Genomic DNA, 21,695 nt, shown 5'->3' with positions numbered 1-21,695 from the left:
TTACAAGTCTTAGTGACAAAGAGAAAATCCTGAAAGCAGCCTGGGAAAAGAAGTCTGTAATATACAATGGTAAAAATATTAGATTAGCAGTTGACTTATCCACAGAGACCTGGCAGGCCAGAAAGAACTGGCATGATATTTTCAGAACACTAAACAAGAAAAACATGCAGCCAAGAATACTATATCCAGCTAGGCTATCATTGAAAATAGAAGGAGAGATTAAAGCTTCCAGGACAAACAAAAACTGAAAGAATTTGCAAACACCAAACCAGCTCTACAGGAAATATTGAAAGGGGTCCTCTAAGCAAAGAGAGAGCCTACAAGTGGTAGATCAGAAAGGAACAGGGACCATATACAGTAACAGTCACCTTACAGGCAATACAATGGCACTAAATTCATATCTCTCAATAGTTACCCTGAATGTTAATGGGCTAAATGCCCCAATCAAAAGACACAGGGTATCAGAATGGATAAAAAAACAAAGCCCATCTATATGTTGCCTCCAAGAAACTCATTTTAATCCCGAAGACACCTCCAGATTTAAAGTGAGGGGGTGGAAAAGAATTTACCATGCAAATGGACATCAGAAGAAAGCAGGAGTGGCAATCCTTATATCAAATCAATTAGATTTTAAGCCAAAGACTATAATAAGAGATGAGGAAGGACACTATATCATATGCAAAGGGTCTGTCCAACAAGAAGATCTAACAATGCCCCCAACTTGGGAGCAGCCAACTATATAAACCAATTAATAACAAAATCAAAGAAACACATCAACAATAATACAATAATAGTAGGGGACTTTAACACTTCCCTCACTGAAATGGACAGATCATCCAAGCAAAAGATCAACAAGGAAATAAAGGCCTTAAATGACACACTGGACCAGATGGACATCACAGATATATTCAGAACATTTCATCCCAAAGCAACAGAATACACATTCTTCTCTAGTGCACATGGAACATTCTCCAGAATAGATCACATCCTCGGTCCTAAATCAGGACTCAACTGGTATCAAAAGATTGGGATCATTCCCTGCATATTTTCAGACCACAATGCTCTGAAGCTAGAACTCAACCACAAGAGGAAGTTTGGAAAGAACCCAAATACATGGAGACTAAACAGCATCCTTCTAAAGAATGAATGGGTCAACCAGGAAATTAAAGAAGAATTGATAAAAATCATGGAAAGAAATGATAATGAAAATACAACGGTTCAAAATCTGTGGGACACAACAAAGGCAGTCCTGAGAGGAAAATATATAGCGGTACAGCCTTTCTCAAGAAACAAGAAAGGTCTCAGGTACACAACCTAACCCTACACCTAAAGGAGCTGGAGAAAGAACAAGAAAGAAACCCTAAGCCCAGCAGGAGAAGAGAAATCATAAAGATCAGAGCAGAAATCAATGAAATAGAAACCAAAAAAAACAATAGAACAAATCAACGAAACTAGAAGCTGGTTCTTTGAAAGAATTAATAAAATTGATAAACCCCTGTCCAGACTTATCAAAAAGAAAAGAGAAGGGACCCAAATAAATAAAATCATGAATGAAAGAGGAGAGATCACAACTAACACCAAAGAAATACAAACTATTATAAATACATACTATGAGCAACTCTACGCCAACAAATTTGACAATCTGTAAGAAATGGATGCATTCCTAGAAACATATAAACTATCACAACTGAACCAGGAAGAAATAGAAAGCCTGAACAGACCCATAACCAGTAAGGAGATTAAAACAGTCATTAAAAATCTCCAAACAAACAAAAGCCCAGGGCCAGACAGCTTCCCGGGGGAATTCTACCAAACATTTAAAGAAGAACTAATTCCTATTCTCCTGAAACTGTTCCAAAAAATAGAAATGGAAGGAAAACTTCCAAACTCATTTTATGAGGCCAACATCACCTTGATCCCCAAACCAGGCAAGGATCCCATCAAAAAAGAGAGCTATAAACCAATATCCTTGATGAACACAGATGCGAAAATTCTCACCAAAATACTAGCCAATAGGATTCAACAGTACATTAAAAGGATTATTCACCACGACCAAGTGGGATTTATTCCAGGGCTGCAAGGTTGGTTCAACATCCGCAAATCAGTCAATGTGATACAACACATTAATAAAAGAAAGAACAAGAACCATATGATACTCTCAATAGATGCTGAAAAAGCATTTGACAAAGTACAGCATCCCTTCCTGATCAAAACTCTTCAAAGTGAAGGGATAGAGGGCACATACCTCAATATCATCAAAGCCATCCATGAAAAACCCACTGCAAATATCATTCTCAATGGAGAAAAACTGAAAGCTTTTCCGCTAAGGTCAGGAACACGGCAGGGATGTCCATTATCACCACTGCTATTCAACATAGTACTAGAAGTCCTAGCCTCAGCAATCAGACAACAAAAGGAAATTAAAGGCATCCAAATCGGCAAAGAAGAAGTCAAATTATCACTCTTCGCAGATGATATGATACTATATGTGGAAAACCCAAAAGACCCCACTCCAAAACTGCTAGAACTTGTGCAGGAATTCAGTAAAGTGTCAGGATATAAAATCAATGCACAGAAATCAGTTGCATTTCTCTACACCAACAAGACAGAAGAAAGAGAAATTAAGGAGTCAATCCCATTTACAATTGCACCCCAAACCATAAGATACCTAGGAATAAACCTAACCAAAGAGGCACAGAATCTATACTCAGAAAACTATAAAGTACTAATGAAAGAAATTGAGGAAGACACAAAGAAATGGAAAATGTTCCATGCTCCTGGATTAGAAGACTAAATATTGTAAAAATGTCTATGCTACCTAAAGCAATCTACACACTTAATGAAATTCCTATCAAAGTACCATCCATCTTTTTCAAAGAAATGGAACAAATAATTCTAAAATTTATATGGAACCAGAAAAGACCTCGAATAGCCAAAGGGATATTGAAAAAGAAAGCCAAAGTTGGTGGCATCACAATTCTGGACTTCAAGCTCTGTTACAAAGCTGTCATCATCAAGACAGCATGGTACTGGCACAAAAACAGACACATAGATCAATGGAAGAGAATAGAGAGCCCAGAAATAGACCCTCAACTCTATGGTCAACTAATCTTCGACAAAGCAGGGAAGAATGTCCAATGGAAAAAAGACAGCCTCTTCAATAAATGGTGTTGGGAATATTGGACAGCCACATGCAGAAAAATGAAATTGGACCATTTCCTTACACCACACACAAAAATAGACTCAAAATGGATGAAGGACCTCAATGTGTGAAAGGAATCCATCAAAATCCTTGAGGAGAACACAGGCAGCAACCTCAGCCACAGCAACATCTTCCTAGGAACATCGCCAAAGGCAAGGGAAGCAAGGGCAAAAATGAACTATTGGGATTTCATCAAGATCAAAAGCTTTTGCACAGCAAAGGAAACAGTTAACAAAATCAAAAGACAACTGACAGAATGGGAGTAGATATTTGCAAATGACATATCAGATAAAGGACTAGTGTCCAAAATCTATAAAGAACTTAGCAAACTCAACACCCAAAGAACAAATAATCCAATCAAGAAATGGGCAGAGGACATGAACAGACATTTCTGCAAAGAAGACATCCAGATGGCCAACAGACACATGAAAAAGTGCTCCATATCACTCGGCATCAGGGAAATACAAATCAAAACCACAATGAGATATCACCTCACACCAGTCAGAATGTCTAAAATCAACAAGTCAGGAAATGACAGATGCTGGCGAGGATGCGGAGAAAGGGGAACCCTCCTACACTGTTGGTGGGAATGCAAGCTGGTGCAGCCACTCTGGAAAACAGCATGGAGGTTCCTCAAAATGTTGAAAATAGAACTGCCCTATGACCCAGGAATTGCACTACTGGGTATTTACCCTAAAGATACAAGTGTAGTGATCCAAAGGGGCACGTGCACCCGAATGTTTATAGCAGCAATGTCCACAATAGCCAAACTATGGAAAAAACCTAGATATCCATCAACAGATGAATGGATCAAGAAGATGTGGTATATATACACAATGGAATACTATGCAGCCATCAAAAGAAATGAAATCTTGCCATTTGCGACAACATGGATGGAACTAGAGCGTATCATGCTTAGTGAAATAAGTCAAGCAGAGAAAGACAGCTATCATATGATCTCCCTGATATGAGGAAGTGATGATGCAACATGGGGGCTTAAGTGGGTAGGAGAAGAATAAATGAAACAAGATGGGATTGGGAAGGAGATAAACCATAAGTGACTCTTAATCTCACAAAACAAACTGAGGGTTGCTGGGGGGAAGGGGGTTGGGAGAAGGGGGGGTGGGGTTATGGACATTGGGGAGGGTATGTGCTTTGGTGAGTGCTGTGAAGTGTGTAAACCTGGCGATTCACAGACCTGTACCCCTGGGGATAAAAAATATATGTTTATTAAAAAAAAAAAAAAAAAGATTGTAGATGTTTTCCAGTATCAGAGATAATAAAAATGTGTTTGGGAGGATAATTTTAAAATCAGTCAAATAAGGTAGTACTGTTATTATTATCTTCTGAACATATGCCATTCTGGTTGAAAAGGCAACAGTCATTTCTCAAGCTTCAAATCCAGCAACTAAAACACTAAATCAGTACTATAAAACATGGAACAAGCCAGTACTATGTGTCCTTTATGGAAGGGTAGGATTGGTGTGTTTTATGATGAATAATTGAGAGCCTGTTATGTGAAAGACAGGATGTTGGGTGATTGAGATACAATAGTGAGCTAAAAGAGAATCTCCATTCATACTGCAGCACACAGCCTGGAAAGGAAAAACAAAAAAACAAAAAACAAGTATTCTAATTGTGGTGAGGGTTGAGGAAAGATGGGAAGTATTTGGAAAATAAAATTGTAGGACAAAACGGCACTGTTTTTCCTTAAAATAGAATATTAAATCTTGAAAACATTTTTAAGTACTTATTCTGGAAAATTTTACATGTCTAGGATGAAAAAATAGTGTCTTCAGTGGGATCGATATGAAGCAAATGATTCAGTGACTAGGGCAAGGTGCTTCTAGGATTTGAGTAAGAAGACTAGAAAGAAAGAAGCATTTATAATGAAAGTTAAAACATCCATCTCTCTCCAAAGAAGGAAGCATTATAATGAAAGCTAAAATATCCATTTCCAAAATATCTATTGATTTATGAATCTCCTGTCTTCAAGAATCTTAGGTTTTGATTCTTGAATTAGACGAACAAAACATATAAAGGAAAATAGATTTGCTAGTCCCAAAACAAAAAGACATGGAAGGTAATTCTGTAGACCAGTTTTTAATCTGGAAACAACATGACGAGCTCTAAGGTTTTAGTGTCATATCCCTCAAGAATAAGCCAACATTCTTTAAGCAGGTAATAGCAGACATGGTGACACTGGACCAGCAACAGAGCCAGAGGCATTTCATAATCTTTTATTTGCTTAAAAGCGTATCTTATATAACTGAGGGGGGGGAAATATTCATTTTTTCTTCTTTATTGTATAACTCGTTCTATTTTATTTAAAGCTATTGTAAAATCAATAGGCATTTTGCTTAGTGTTTTTCACAACAAAACAAGTCACTGGCAAAATGGAAGTGAAAAATATACTAATGAGACTTCTAAAGGTAATTTTGCCAACTCTTCTCTTGACAGAGAGTTTCACAGACAGAGGGATATTAGCATAAATTGTATCGACTTCTGGAGAAAGGAATTCTCCATTTTAAGTAGTCCGTTGTTATTTACACGGGGAGGCAAATGTTTTGCTTATGTTCCATAAAAATTAGAAAAAAATATGCAATATACTTTGGCTTCTAGTCCCATCACATTAACTTCTTTTTTTCTTTTTTTCGCATTTATTTATTTAAAATCTCTACCCACAATATAAGACTTGAACTCACAACCCTGAAATTAAGAACCATATGCTCCCCTGAGCCAGCCAGGTGCCCTTTCATGTAGATTAACTTCTTAAGGTGTGAAGTTAGGTATGAAGTTCTGGATTTCACTGATGATCTTGTAACAGCATACATGATTTAGCAATAATTTTCCAATATTTAATTTTAAAAGACAAAAAAAAAAGTCAGATTTTTATGTGCTATATAATATAGTTAAATGAAAAAAAATAACCTATTATTTTGCCTCAGAAGATAACGTGACCCATAATAACTACCCCATTATTTTTCTTCTTTTCTTTCTTTGCCTCTCTCTGCCTGATAAATCTTCATTCCCTACTCTGTACACTCTTGGTTACCATCTATCTACAATCTTAAAACTGCTAGACACTTAAAATTTGTTATTCGTTAGAAAGGAGAATAAGGGAATAGAATGCCTTATTTTACAACTAATAACACATAACAGTTATACAAATATTACCTAGCATTTGCTTATTATCTTAAAATAAAATCATCTTAGAAAGGAAATAAAACCTCAGAGAGTGAAGAAAAAGGTATTTCTGAACATGGATTTTGCAGAAGAGCACAGATTCAACTAATGAATTCAACTAAGTAAGAAAATACGCAACTAGAATTTGGTATGTGAGTGACGAGAGTTATAATCCTTTGTTAATAATGATCGTATCCATAGAAAGAGGGTTAGAAGTGAGGCATAGAAGATAAAATAATAATGACACATTTCTAACTCTGAGTAGAGCAAAAGCAAAAGCAGGAAGATAAACAATTCTGGAATAAAAGAAACCTAATAAGTGCCAATCTATGAAAAGTAGATTCATGAAAAAGCCCAGGGAGAGTTTATAGAACTCAGAATTTCCATTCCTACAATAGGCTTTGGTATCCAATCTGCCCACGGAAGCATTTTTCAGTTCCTTGATTTTTTTTTTTCTCACGAAAGAAATGTACTTAGAATTTTCTGGTTACGCCTTATGAATCTAACACTGCATTTATTTCTGATCCCTCTAAAACACCAAAAAATTATAGCAATTAAGAGAGGATAGGCTTACAGAGTGAAAAAAAAAAAAGAAAGAAAGAAAGGAAGGAAGGAAGGAAGGAAGGGGACAAAAGAGGGAAGGGGTGGGCAGAAGGAAGGAAGGAGGGACAGAGCTGGAGGAATGAAGAAAAGAGAGATTAAATAGTTTTGGAAACTGGAAGCTAAGTAGGTAGTTATTATTAACTTAGGAGACCCGAGCAGAGATGTGTACGTGTGCTTGAGAAGAATGGGGAATTACAGCAAGAATCTAGCTGTTTCATACCACGGGAGCCTGAAGAATTGAAGGGATCAGTTCCTTCAGTGAAGGTGCAAGGCAGAACAGAAAGCAAGATAAGTGGCTAAGTCTTAACAAAGAGCTGCTCTATTTTTTTTCTATCCCAAGCAGCCAAGTAATTATCTCTCTCCTACCCCTGCTAAAGATAAAGGGTTTAAATTCAGAAGTTGAACAATGAGATAAGGATGAGATCCTTAGAAGGATCTCATCTAAGGATATAATGCGTAAGTGAGAGGAAGAGGTACCTAAGGTACTAAAAGTAGAATTTGGGTGATAACTCATTCTCTAAATACTGAGTCCACCAATCACTTCCCCATCTCCGTGCCTGACCTACTAGCATCCAATAGATCCTACTAGATCAAACGGGAAAAAAAAAACAAAACCCTATTCATACCAACAATGGGAGAGCCCCTTAAACACAACGAAAAGCCTGAATTCTTCCCTGGGTAAAACTCATCAGTAAACCAGCCCCACCTGAGAAAACAGGGCTCAAATAAACTCTTGGTGCCTCACTCTTAATATAAATGAGAGGCCAAGGACCACCAGCCAGTTGTTAAAAGTCTCTAATGTAAAGCATGAAAATGAAAACATACAGAAAAACAAACAGCAATAGCAACAGCAAAAACAAGGAAATTTAGGAGTAAAATTTTTAAAAATTTATTTTATTGTCCTTAAGGAAATAAGAGAAATATTACACCTATGTGACGGTATCTCCCAGAAAATAAAATAAAATAGAAGAAAAATAGAATGGAAAACATAAGAAAAAAAGATTGATTCAGTTAAGTCCAACATTTGTATGATAGGAGTTCCAGATAAAGAAAGCAGAGAAAATGGGAGGGAAAAATTACCAAAGACACAAAGTAAAACAAGAAAGATTCTCCTAATTAAACCGGTAAATGTGGATCTCCATGTTGAAAAGAGCTTAAAGTATCCAACAACATCCAGAAGTAAATGGAGAAACAAAGCAAAAACAAGTCACATCGAAGACCATCACAGCAAAATGTCATCCCCTAGGGGATGAAGGAAGAGCCCAAAAATTTCCAGAGAAAGAGAGACAAGTTTCAAAGGCATAGGTCTGTGTGAAAGTCCTATCAGCCTTCTGAGAGCCATGTTAAAAGCAATAAAACAAATGTAAAAATGCTTTTAAAATCCTGACACATGATTTGCTATCTAAAAATTTTAATCCAAACTATCAACTATGAGAACAAGGAAAAATTTTTAATATAACGTTCTCAAAAATTTTTCTTTCTCCATATAATTACTGAAAGCTGTTAGGGAGAGGTCTCCAGCAAAACAAGGTAGTAAAAGAGGAAAGTAAAAAGGTAGTAAAAGAGGAAAGGAAGGTGTAATCTATCTTCAAGATATCTTCAAGCTTTCTATCAACCAGAGATCCTAGTTCCAAAGAAGAACACCGTGGATGATCTAGATGAAGAGTCTATCCGGGAAACGTGGATAATTTACAGTATCACTGCGAGGGCAACAAAACATCCTGTTGGGTCCATGATCAAAAGAACGAGACTGATACAAAGCAAAGGTCAAGCAAAACTTTATTTCACGCCAAGCATCGAGAATCAAACCGACTGGCCGGGGCCGTCTCTTGTAACACACAGAGAAAGCTGCACAGTCATGCTAGGTCACACATAAGTGACCAATTGAATCAACTGAATTACAAATTACCCTATAGTAGATATTTGAACCAGCCTATCACCTTGGTCAGAATTGACACCCAAAAGGCGCCCAAATCATTGTTTTTTTCCTTCTTTCCCACCAAGGGTCTAGAGCCATGTGTATCTACATTGCAATTGTGGGAGGGGTCTGTCCGCAGGCAAGATCTCTGGTGATATGATTACAGACTGGGGGTTTCCAGCCGGGTTCCTCACGGTCAAGCCTGGCTTCTGTCGCAGTTCTAAGAAAGCAGCAAGAATATCACAGGGGTGGGAAAGGGCAGGTAGGTAGCAGAGGTTCTTGTATGTATGGGCTTGGGGGTGGAGAGCTGCCCCTACCCAACCAAGAACCCCACCTTACAGAACTATCTCTGCTACCATCAGAGAAAGCATTCCTTACCCCTTCTTTTATGCACCAGGAGCCAAAGGTAAAATCTGCCATGAACACATTTGACTGAGCCATCCTAGCTCACACATTTGTCTCCTGGATTTAAAGAAAAATAAAAATAAAAAATATAAATAAATAAATAAATAATAAAAATTTTAAAAGTCAGTGAAAATGAGAATCTAGTATTTTCAGGTACTGTACAGCACGTTAGTCTTTACTTTCTTGCATTGTCCTTAAGAGTGAGGCTTTCCTTATCACAAAAAATGCTTCACATGTTAGGCATGCAAAACTCACAATAAATATCCCTTCTATGTGATATCCATGAAATAGTGGATCAAACACAGGAGAGGTAAAGAGAATTTGCCGGAAAAGAGCACGAAGTGTGAAGATACACATTGAGCTTTAGAGGAAAAACCAGGTAGACTGAAGCAGAATAGGTAGTAATTAAAATTCTGGGAGGAATTTCACAAAATCCCTATTACAATAAATATATTTGCAGAAATAAGAATGAGCGAAAAATAGGACTGAGAAGTGAAGATTGTGAGAATCTTTAGGCAGAGATCGTAAGAAAACTAAATAACAACAAAAAATAAACAACAAGTAACTCCACAAAACACCAACAAAAAAGTTGTACAAGAAAGAAAATTTAACAATAGTGTTCAAGTTGGTTCTGAATTAAACAGTTTATACATAACCACAGTAATTTAAAACTCTGAATACAGATTTCAATTTAAGTGTTAAAAACTGGGTTGATGGGAAGAGTAGATATGTATCTGTGAGAGGGACATCAGAGCGTGAAAGGGATTTAAAAGACCTAACTCTTCAGTGTTTTTTTTTTAAAAGATTTTATTTATTTATTTGAGAGAGAGACAGTGAGAGAGAGCATGAGTAAGGAGAAGGTCAGAGAGAGAAGCAGACTCCCTGTGGAGCTGGGAGCCCGATGCGGGACTCGATCTAGGGACTCCGGGATCATGACCTGAGCCGAAGGCAGTCGTCCAACCAACTGAGCCACCCAGGCGACCCATAACTCTTCAGTTTCTATAGGTGGAAGTCAATACACGAGAACTGAAATTTAGAAAGATATTGAAAGTAAGTTATTTTGGAACCTAGCTCAGCGCCAGAGAAATTAGCTAAAACACTTTCTGGAGGCATTCACTGCGGGAGAAACGCGGGAGGGAGGGATGGGCAGGAGACTGCAATTTTGCACTTTCTATTACTGACTTTTTGATTTCTTCGTTGCCTTTTAATTTTTTAATCCATTTCTAAGAATTACTTGCAGAGAACAGCACACTTAATCTGTAAAAAATAAAAAATTAAAAAAATTAAAATTCCATAATAGGAAGAGAACAGTACTTACTGCCGGTAACATTATAAATTACATTATTTGAAAAACTGTATGTCAAAATATAGCAAAAACTATAAAGATTTTTATATGTTTTGACTCAGTAATTTCATTCATGATAATTTATCATAAGGAAACAGTTCGATAAAGCAAAATACTGTTCATTGTAGTATTATCTGTAATCACAACAAACATGAAATAAATGCTCAAAAAGAAAGGATCTACAAATTATGGTAAACTTAAGGACATCAAGGATTTGTAATTAAAATTTGAAATTATAAGCACCACACAGAAACATAGGAAAATATGTATGATATATAATCAAATTAAAAAGGAAAAATATAAAATCATATGGTCAATGCAATGGCTACTATTTAAAACTATGTTGTATGTGCCGGGGAGACAGAAAGGATAAGTAAAGCGAGGCTAAGAAGCAAAATTAATGTAGAAATGCAAAGAAAAGAAAAAAAAAAAAACAGATCGTTCCACCATTTATAAATACAATGTACAAACTATGCAAAGTGTTTGCAATACTTCTTGAAAAAAGAGTTATTATCCTCATGTAAGATTTGCTACCTGACAAAACCCAAAATTTGTAAGTTTAAGACAAAAATAACTTACTTTTAGCATGTGATTCTGAGTTTGGAATTCTGGGGTATTTAGAGCTTTGGGTTTCTGCTGGGCTCACTCATGTTGCCAGGTCTTACACAGCCTAGGCATTGATGGTTCATCTCTGCTACATACGGACTTTCATTTTCCAGCAAGGTAACCAGCACTGCTTCACAGGGTAGCTAGGCAGGATTCAGAAAAACTGAGAGAAGCACCCAAAATCTTTTAAGAGTAAGCCTGTAACTGGTACAAGCTCACTTTTGCTACATTCTATTGGCCAAAACAAGTCCCAAGCCCAACCTCAGTACAAAACAAGCCGGAAAATGAACTCCAAATCTTTAGAGAAGGAGGTGAAAAAGAATGTTGCAAAGAATATGGACACAACCTTTGCAACCAGCTGTAATTCCCAATACATTAAAATTGCAAAAAAGAGAGAAAATAAAAAGGCAACAACTGTACCTAAAATAGCCTGGAGATACCATCTCACTCACTGAAACATAAACATAAAACCCATTAAAGATGAAAAATTAATTTCTTAATATGGGAAATTCAAATCAAACTATATTGAGACACCACCATTTTGCTTATAGGTATTATAAATTTCTAAATGTTGAGAATTTACTGTTGATGAAGCTGTGGGGAAAGGAGCCCTTCCATACATCATAGGGGAGAATGCAAAACAGTGGAAAAGAATCTGCCAATACATAGGCAAATTACATATGCATTTATTCTTTGATCCAGAAATCCCACTTCTAAGAATCTATCCCAAAAGTTCAAGGGCAAAAATATGAGTAAAATTATGTACGAGGCTATTCCTTAAAGCACAATTTGTAATAACTAAAAACTGGAAGCAAACACGTGTTTATCAATAGGGAATTAGCTGAATAAATGTTAGTAAATCCACATAATGGAAAACACTGCAACTGTTTAAAAAAAAAAGAAGAGAGAGCTCCACAGACAGTTCTAGAGTAACCTCTAGGATTTGATATTAAGTGGGAAAAAAAGTCATGCTAACATTTATCTAACAAGTTATATGAATATATATTTGGTTTCTAAAGAGGATGACAGGATAAATCATAGTATTGTAAAATGTTTCTCTATGAAGGAGAGAGAAACATGGTTAAGAAACCCATGATAGAAGTTAGACTTCTTTGAATATGCTTAACTTTGTACATGTATTTTGAAACAATAAATATTATATAACTATAAGGTAAAATTATATTAAAATGAAAAAAAAAACCTGCAATCCCCCAAATTTAGAAGTAAATCCAAACTCACAATACACTTACTTAGTTGCTGGCTTATCAAACAAAGAAAAATAATTTCAAATGATGAAAAAAACAGTGGGTTGCCTGCCCTTCCTGAGTGGAATTTACCTTAAAGACAAAAAGAACTAAAGGGAAAACACACACACACACACACACACATATATACATATATATGTGTGTATATATATATATATATATATATATATATATGATTAGGTAAAGCAATTATTTATAAATGTTGGATATACAAAAAAAACCAAATATAAATTAAGAAATTAATGGAGTTAATTAGAATTCCATAATGAAATCTCACTACAAACTCATGGTTTATTTTCTTTTAAAAAATTATATTCATAAGCTTGTCCACTAAAGAGAGAAAGACCTATAAACAACAAGCCACCGCTATTTCAAACCAACAAGCAAACAAAGAAAACTCTAGGTTTCTTTCTTTCTTTTTTTTTTTTTTTTTTTTAACCTCACAAAATGCCATTTCCCACTATATACTATTTCCCCATTGAAGCAATGGCTAATTCCAGGTTTGGATAAAGATATGCTGAAGAGGATTCTGATGTCTTTGGGTCATCCTAATAGTAAGGAATCCATGAAAGCCTAGTTTGATAAGACTAATTTGGGCACAACTCCCAAAAAAGAGGTCATATCCAATGGATGGAAGAGCAAACTTGAAAAGCCTCATTGTGCCAAAGATGGACAGTGTGTGTGTCAGTAAAAACTAAAACTGCAATGGGTTGATAACAATCAAAAATGTTAAAATCCCCAAGTTGAAAATGACATTGAAAATAAAGTAATCACTTTGCATGATGGTGGAATACAAGTTTATTATTTAGAAAGTGGTAATAGAGGGATACAACCAGGCATTTAACATGTCTTTCTCATATAAAACACTCAACTTAAAAAAATACTTGACTGCTAATCTCGAAAGAGAGACACAACCAGACATTCTGTGCCTCCAGATGAGAGATAAAACACCACGTTGAATGCGTTTTTGCCAAAAGTAACAAGTCTGAATCAGATCAAGACAGATAAATATTGTTTACAACAAATAAATTGCAAGAACAAAAATTAGGAGAAGTAACCTACAGATTAAAAAATACTAAGAAGACATATCAATATACATGCAACGTCTTGACCTTATTTGAATACTGATTTAAACAAAATTTGTAACCAGAAAATAGACTTGATAGTATTAACAGAGTATTTCTAATCTTTTTTTTTTTAGATAAAAAGGGCTATGTTTAAAAGGGAATCGTCACCTTTTTAACAATACATGCTGATACATTTACAGATAAAAATATGTAATACCTAATTTTTTCCAAAACAATCCAATTTTGAATTAGTGGAATAAAAGCAGGTAGAAATGAAGCAAGATCACAATTAAGAACAAGAACAAGTTAACCTATCATCTGTAAAATGCCTCTACCCATTCCCAAAGTTAGCAAATGCCAGTAATGTTTTGTAAATTTTCTTCTTGGAATATTTCCTATAAAGAAATGATGGAAATGAAATGCAGGATTTGTCTTTCATTCACAATATTAAAAATCAATTGTGTAAATCAAAGAGAATTTTAGATGTCATCATTCCCATACAATTAACAATTCAAACTAAATAAAACTGTATCTCTCTTTTTCCATCCTTTCCTTCTTTCTTATTCACTTTTTCTTTTTTCACATATACTCTGTTTTTATATTTTACCCTTTACTCTTTTATTATATTCTTTACTTTTTTGCTCACTATTTCTTTCTTTATCAAATAAATTTATCTATAAAGGAAGTGCATTTTGGAAGAGTATTATGAAAGCTAAGGTGAGCATCAAACTTCAGAAAGTTGAACCTGTTAGCAACAAAATTCAACAGAATAGTTTTTCCATAGTTATCTACTGACGTATGTATAAAGATTTAATCACAACAGTAATGCCAGAGTTCTCACATGGTCCAACTGTTAAATAACTCAGCATAATAAATTTAGCTGTTTTCACATGAACCACTGATGCGCAAAAATAATTTCCTGCTAATCAGTAATAATGACTATATACCCAGTGAGTCACCGTTACACTTTAAGAAGAAGACTGTGGTAATGCGTGAATAATTATTGACCTGATTAAGTGTCCAATCTTACTCTTGGGAAAAAAAAGTGCACATCATTTAACAATTCAGCTCTATATTGTGTGTGTGATAAGAGCAAGAGGTAATTTGGATAACTAATGCACCAGCTAAATTCCGTTAGGCAGTTCCCAAAAGTAGATGATTTCCATCTCCCTTAAACATTTCAGGAAACCTACATTTTTCTCTGCCTTGTGTCGTTAATGTGCTGCCAACTATTTTTTTTCTTTTTTTTTCTTTTTTTTTTTTTTTCCCTAGAGGCAAAGGGAAAAAGAATTAGAGGAAATGAAGTAGATGATTGGGTTTTATGTATCTCTCAGTTAAGAGGGCTCGGGGTTCAGAGAAAAAGCTATTACTAGTTAGCACCACAGAACATTCCTCTGCAAGGCCACTCCGTATTCAATGCTATTAGAAATGTAAGCCTCTTTGAGAAATGAGAAATGTGCATGATTCCATATATTTAGCAAAGACCAAGTTGGAGTGTGATGAAGAGCTAAGAGCTATTATTTGTCAGGTTACCGTTGTCTCTGATCAAATTGTTACTTGCCCTTGCTTCCCATTAAATACAAAGATTATCTCACATTAAGTACAAAGAGAAGAGTTCTGCTTTCCAGAAATGTCTTGACATTGTAAATCAGGTCAGAGGCATAAAGACGAAAAGAGCGATGCAATCTGGAAAGGATAGAGTGCTCCTTCATTTACGAATGAGTGTGGTGAGATCATGAATGCAACATTATTAACAGCCAGAGAAATACACTAAGTCAGAAAACCTTCTGAAAAATTAAAATTAGAAATAGTTCGAATCCTGCAGCAAACCTGTTGACATAACATTGTAAAAACACTCACTGTTACAATTTTTAGTTCTACCAGGAGAAGAGGAATTGGTCTACAATCAGATTAAGGGATATGGACAGTAAAAGGATGTTCTTTTCTTCAAAGGAGGCATTTGTTACCCACAATGATACTGTTTATCGCCCCAACTATATCAGAGCTATGTAAGAATACAAAGTATCCCTGAAACTGATATTAAATCAAAGGACCTCAGTAATCCTGATGAACGATCCAAGGGCCCTCCAGGAATAACTGAAAAATGCCCGCAATTCTGAGAAGGGCAGAATATTTTCACGGAATGTGGCAGTTGGGCATAATCAAAAATGGCGAACAACAGAAAAGCCTGAGCCATCTCTTTTTTGGAGATGTTATCTCTGTATCCGTTATTTCAAACCATTCACTTTAATTTCAATGGGAAGTGTGAGGCTACCTCAGAAGCACTCTGAAACAACAGAGTAATATTGAGTTTTGGTCTCACGAGGCAAGTATATCTATAAGTTGTTTGCACCTCGATATTAACTCTGGGCCTTAATTGTTTAACCTTTCAACTTCTTATTTATTGAATGCATTCTCTAATATCATGCCATAAAAATATGGAGTTCCCCACTGTACTACACTAATGAGTCACAGAGATGGTTCTGCCCACTTTAGACTCTAAATAATATCTCTGTATTATACCACAAATAATAATTATTCTTCATCTCATGACTTTAGGTCATTAATAAAATGAGTATATAATGATCATTATGCTCTGTTTAGAAAGGTAAAGCAGTATATAATATACTTTAGAATTATTTCCATCCCAAATGATTAAAGTATAAAGCAATAATGAAGAAGGATAATTTCTGTCATCAAGAAAACTTACCAGCCTGAAACCATTTATATTCCATCATACTGTATAAATTAATGCTGTATCTACATAATAATATTTATCAAAATGTTTATCCCAATATAGATTTTTCTAACTCTAAAGAGACCCAATATGGTATTTGTTCCTCTGAAACAGACTTACCCATATTTGACTGGATTTAGGTCGTCAGAAGGGATTCTCAAAGGTACAAACAAAATGTTTGCTGAAAATAGTGTAATGTTTCTGCCCACAGAGACAAAGTTTATGTTTCCCTAGGATTGATTCATTATGGCAGAATGGGTATTGCTTATGAGTTGTGGGGCTTCTATCAGTTTCTACCTACCTTGATTCCGAATCCCTTTCTTCAGGGATTGCATGTCAAGAGACCTGACATAGGTATCCTACTTTCCTGCCCAGGTAAGCCTCTCGATTCAGGGAATTCCTACAAACACACATCCTTCATCTCATTTCTGAAATAAAAATCTATCTCCCTTACTGGCACTGCATTAACATTTCTGTGTCTTCCCTTCAGTTTGAATCTGACATGGTGAAGTTTGCCCTCATGATGCTGCAGGGAAAGAAGGGGTGACTTTCTAAAGGCGAGTGTAACTATGAGACTTCATTGCAATCACACAATCTCAGGAGTGAACAATATTTAGTTCATGGTCTAGAGCAGGAAAGGGGGGGCGAGATTGTTGGTGAAAAAAAATCTTTCCTTTGCCTTTATGATTATCTAGAGTGAGGTATTTGCTTATAATCATAGGTCAAGTTCTTTAAAAAATAATACAGGGCCGCCTGGGTGGCTCAGTGGGTTAAAGCCTCTGCCTTCGGCTCAGGTCATGATCCCAGGGTCCTGGGATCGAGCCCCATGTCGGGCCCTCTGCTCAGCAGGAAGCCTGCTTCCTCCACTCTCTCTGCCTGCTTCTCTGTGATCTCCATCTGTCAAATAAATAAATAAAATCTTTAAAATAATAATAATAATAATACAACTTCCAAAAAAAGTTTATGAACTTGAAAATCAGAGAAATTGTAAAATTAAAAACATGTTTTCAAAAAACTCACTAGAAAAACTGAATTGGTTAAACGAGAAATGGAAAAATAAAAATATTATACCAGAAAACCTAAGCTCAAGAAAAATCCTACAGTGGTATGAAAACACCCTGTCTACTAAGAGAAAGAAAGGGAAACAACCAGCTGTGGCATAATTCTCATCACCAAAATTTAGAAAGTTCATCTGATTATTAGAAGAGACAAGTTTCTCTACATGTGAGATTTGAAATAAAATAGTAGTTGACTGATTTATTCTCTGGATCAACAAGGGTCCTTTTTTTTTTTTTTTTTAAATTCCTGACAGGGACAGAAGAAGGTGGGCTTCTCAAATGTACACTGCAGACTAAGACAGAGATGTCTGGCTCTTTGCTTTAATCTATATGGCCAGATTTCTTTAATATGAATTATTATCAACTATTTCTTTAGCTTCTGTGGTATTTCCTGGACTGTGTGTATATTATTTCTCCAGAGAAAGCAAAATTAGCACAGAGATTCAAATTAATGAGAATAATTTCACTGATCTAATAGCTAAACGATTCTCTTTTTCTATCACAGGCTCTTGCTCTTTGGTGAGTCTTACTGGCATCTCCAATTCTACAAGAAGAAAAAAGGAGATAAAAGTTAGGTTTATAACTTCACTGAAGCTCTCTTCAAAGATTTAGTGGGAAGAAGATTAGAAACATAGACCTAATTGAGCTTTACTACACAATATAGATTTCTATTTTCCATTCTCTCTAAAGCCTCTTACAATCCAATTCAGCAAATATTTATGGAGCACCCACACATTATGGACACAGACAGTGTTAGGAGATAAGGGACTGAATAGAAATATATAGAATGGTTTCTTCCCTAGAGAACCTTAAGTTCTTATTAGAGAAAGAACACATAGAGATACTTCTTTCTTTCTTTCTTTCTTTAGATTTTGTTTGTTTGAGAGAGCAAGCATGATCAGGGAGCAGAGGGAGGAGGAGACTCCCCATTGAGCAGGGAGCCTGACACAGGGCTCAATCCCAGGACACTGAGACCATGTCTTGAGTCAAAGGTAGATGCTTACCTGACAGATGCCCAAGGATTTTTTATTAAATAGAAAACTTTCAGGCATGAAATGATCAAGGACATGAGTAAATACCAATACCAAAAAGAAAAAAAAAAGAGAGAGAGAGATTAGAAAAGAACAATCCATAGGAGACCTAGGATGTGGACCAGACCTTGAAATAAAATTTGTAATCTAGGCCAGGGAGCAACTTCAGCCAACACAAGGAGAAAAGACTAAGTGAGAGAGTATTGTTGGAGATTGAGAACTGTATATGAGAGAACTGAAGGACTGACAGCAGGAGATAAACATGGGTGACAATAATTAATAGTAAACAGAAGGCTAAGGATACACAATGAGCAAAGAAGGAAGTATACAAGTTTCCTGAGATTAGTAAAAGTACATAATTTATATATTATATGACATCATGTAAATTTTTACACTATAAACTGAGATGTTTTGTTTCCACATCTATGAGACTCTGAGGAAATTGCAGAGGTAAATTTTATTTCCTCTCCACACTAACTGGCAAAGTGAGTCAGAAACCCTGGCAAGCTCTGAGGGCAAGACATGTTTTACTTTTGCTTGAAAACATTAGCAGCTATTAAAATAATTCTCTTCATTTCATCTGTTATACAATAGACAGGAAACGCATGGAAGAAAAACACACATACCCAGGATCCATTAGTCCTTTCACAGCTGGTGAGAAATGAATCCTTGCTTTATCAAAGTAATTGGGTTATTATGTGAGACTAACTTCATTCCACACCCCCTTTCTTTCTGTGGAGAATACATAAGCGATCAGCATGTTATACTTCCACCTCGCTACACCCCTTTTAGGAATATTGTGTTTATACCTCCATAGATGACATGTCTATTTCACAGCTTGAACTTATCTAAGCGTATTAATCATTCAATGATGATGTGAGTGTACGTCAGTGTTTTTATAAGTACTAGAAATAAATGATAAAACGGAGACTAAGGTCTCAGCCATTGTGGAGCATACATTCCAGTAAAGGAAGACAGCAAAAAAACAAAAGACAAAGAGGAGACATGATGATTTCATCATTGATCTAAATGAAATAAAATAAGGTCACATGACAGAGGTTCACATGGTCCATGATCTAAAGGAAATAAAATAAGGTCACATGACAGAGGGTGAACGGAGAGGAAAAGACCTTCCCTTGAACAGGGTGGTCACAGAAGTGATCCCTGAGGAGGTACCCTGGAGTTTAGCTGAAGGAGAGAAGCACTAGTTGGAAGAAGTCAGAGGAAGAGCCTTCCAGGCCAACAGAATCGCAAACGCAGCTGCAAAGAGCCTGGTGCGCTGGAACAGAGCAGGAAGGGGCAGTGTCACTTGAGGGTAGTAAGAGAGAGAATGGTGGCATAAGCTTGGAAGTTGGGAAGGGACCCCACAGTGTAGAATTTTGTAGGATTTGGTTAGAGGAGGGAATAGGAGAGAGAAGAGTAGATCATCAAGAGGTTGAGGACTGTCGAGAAAGAAAGGCAAATGGTCCTCTTACAAGGTTAAACAAAATCTTCTAAGATCTTACTGTCTTGAGAAAAAGTGTACTCTTTAGTTTGCCAGTTTCTTAAGCAGGGAATTTTTTATTTTGTTTCATTTTTATTATTTATTTTGAGAGCGAGCGAGCGGAAGTGAGCAGAGAGATGGGAAGGAGCAGAGGGTGAGGGAGAGTTTGAGAATTTTGAGCAGCTTCCATGCTGAGTACGGTGCCCGGCACAGGGCTCCATCCCATGACCATGAGCTCATGACCTGAGCTGAAGCTAAGAGTCAGATACTTAACCAATTGAGCCAGTCAGGTGCCTCAGGAATTTTATTTTATTTTTTTTTAAAGATTTTATTTATTTATTTGACAGAGATCACTAGTAGACAGAGAGGCAGACAGAGAGAGAGGAAGGGAAGCAGGCTCCCTGATGAGCAGAGAGCCCGATGCGGGGCTCGATCCCAGGACCCTGAGATCATGACCTGAGCCGAAGGCAGAGGCTTAACCCTCTGAGCCACCCAGGTAGCCCTGGAATTTTATTTTTAATTCGCTATTTTAAGTTGTGAGAAGCCAAGATAAAGTGAATTGAAATTTCCTTTTTCCTTTCTTTGTCTTAGACTTTTTCCAATAACGATTATACAAAGGAAACTAGGTAGAAAACTTCCAAACTATTGGTCAATTAAATTAGACAAATGTTTATTAATCCTTTACTGTCTACTTCACTGTTCCAGGCATGCTGAAATTCTAAAAGAAGGCAGAAGTCATGGCTCCTCAGGGAACTTATAACCTGTTTGAGAAAACCTGCATCAATGCACTAAGAGTAATGCTATCACAAATATCTAAATCAGCAGAAGGGACGAGAACACAAATTGCACACTTCATTTTTTTTTACGTTGTGGAATTATATAAAAACCTCTGTGGGGTGGATTCATCCAAGAATATTGTGTGAAGCAAAGCCCAGTTATGAAAGGAGGGGATTGGATTTCGAAACCAGAGATAACATTCACAAAATCGGGATTGGATACTGGGTTTCCACGGGAGAACAGAGACTGCAGCTGAAGGTTTATCTGTAGTGAAGGGGAAAGATTAAGAATAATTAGGCAAGGAAGGATGATATAATGAAGTTTTGTACAATCCGACTAAGCTATTTGTATGTCTCCAATAGTTGGCAGAAAATTACTAAACTTTCAATCAGCAGGCATGAAAGTGGATTTTTTCACAACAAACAACAAAAATAGCAAACACTTGTAGTGTTTCTCACATGAGAAGTACTTTGAATTAGTCTCCTTAAAATCCTTACAGCAACACTGAGGTAGATCATTAATTTCAGGTAAGGGACAAAAAACTGGGGCATGTAGGGTTAACTAACTTGCTCGTTGTCACCCTCTAATCTCTCATACAACCAGACAATGAAACCCACGGGGTATCTCTAACTGCCCGAGCGTCTGACTTCCTCAAATATTAGACATTGCACCTGTTCTATGAGCAAATGCAATGAAGCGAAAAGGGGCCAGAGATAAAAAGACCAGGTAGAAGTGTTTGCTACCTATGAGTGGGAAGCCTGTATTGCAGTGCTAACAGTGAGAATGAGGAGGAAAGTATAAATGCAAGAATGCTTGTAAAAGATGACTGTCCGAGCTTTGGGAAAATATGCATAGAACCAGGGAAGTAAGGAATAATACCAAAAGAGCTCAGTTACAAAATGGGAAGGAAAATAGTATAGTTGGCTCAAATGTAGAAATTGGAAAAGAAGGTTAATTAGTGGCAATAAATAAATAAATAAATAAATAATAAAAATGGTTGTCCAGACATAGA

Source organism: Mustela erminea, chromosome 1 (genome assembly GCF_009829155.1).
Source record: "Mustela erminea isolate mMusErm1 chromosome 1, mMusErm1.Pri, whole genome shotgun sequence".
NCBI lineage: Eukaryota > Metazoa > Chordata > Mammalia > Carnivora > Mustelidae > Mustela > Mustela erminea.
This window is presented reverse-complemented; position numbering follows the sequence as displayed.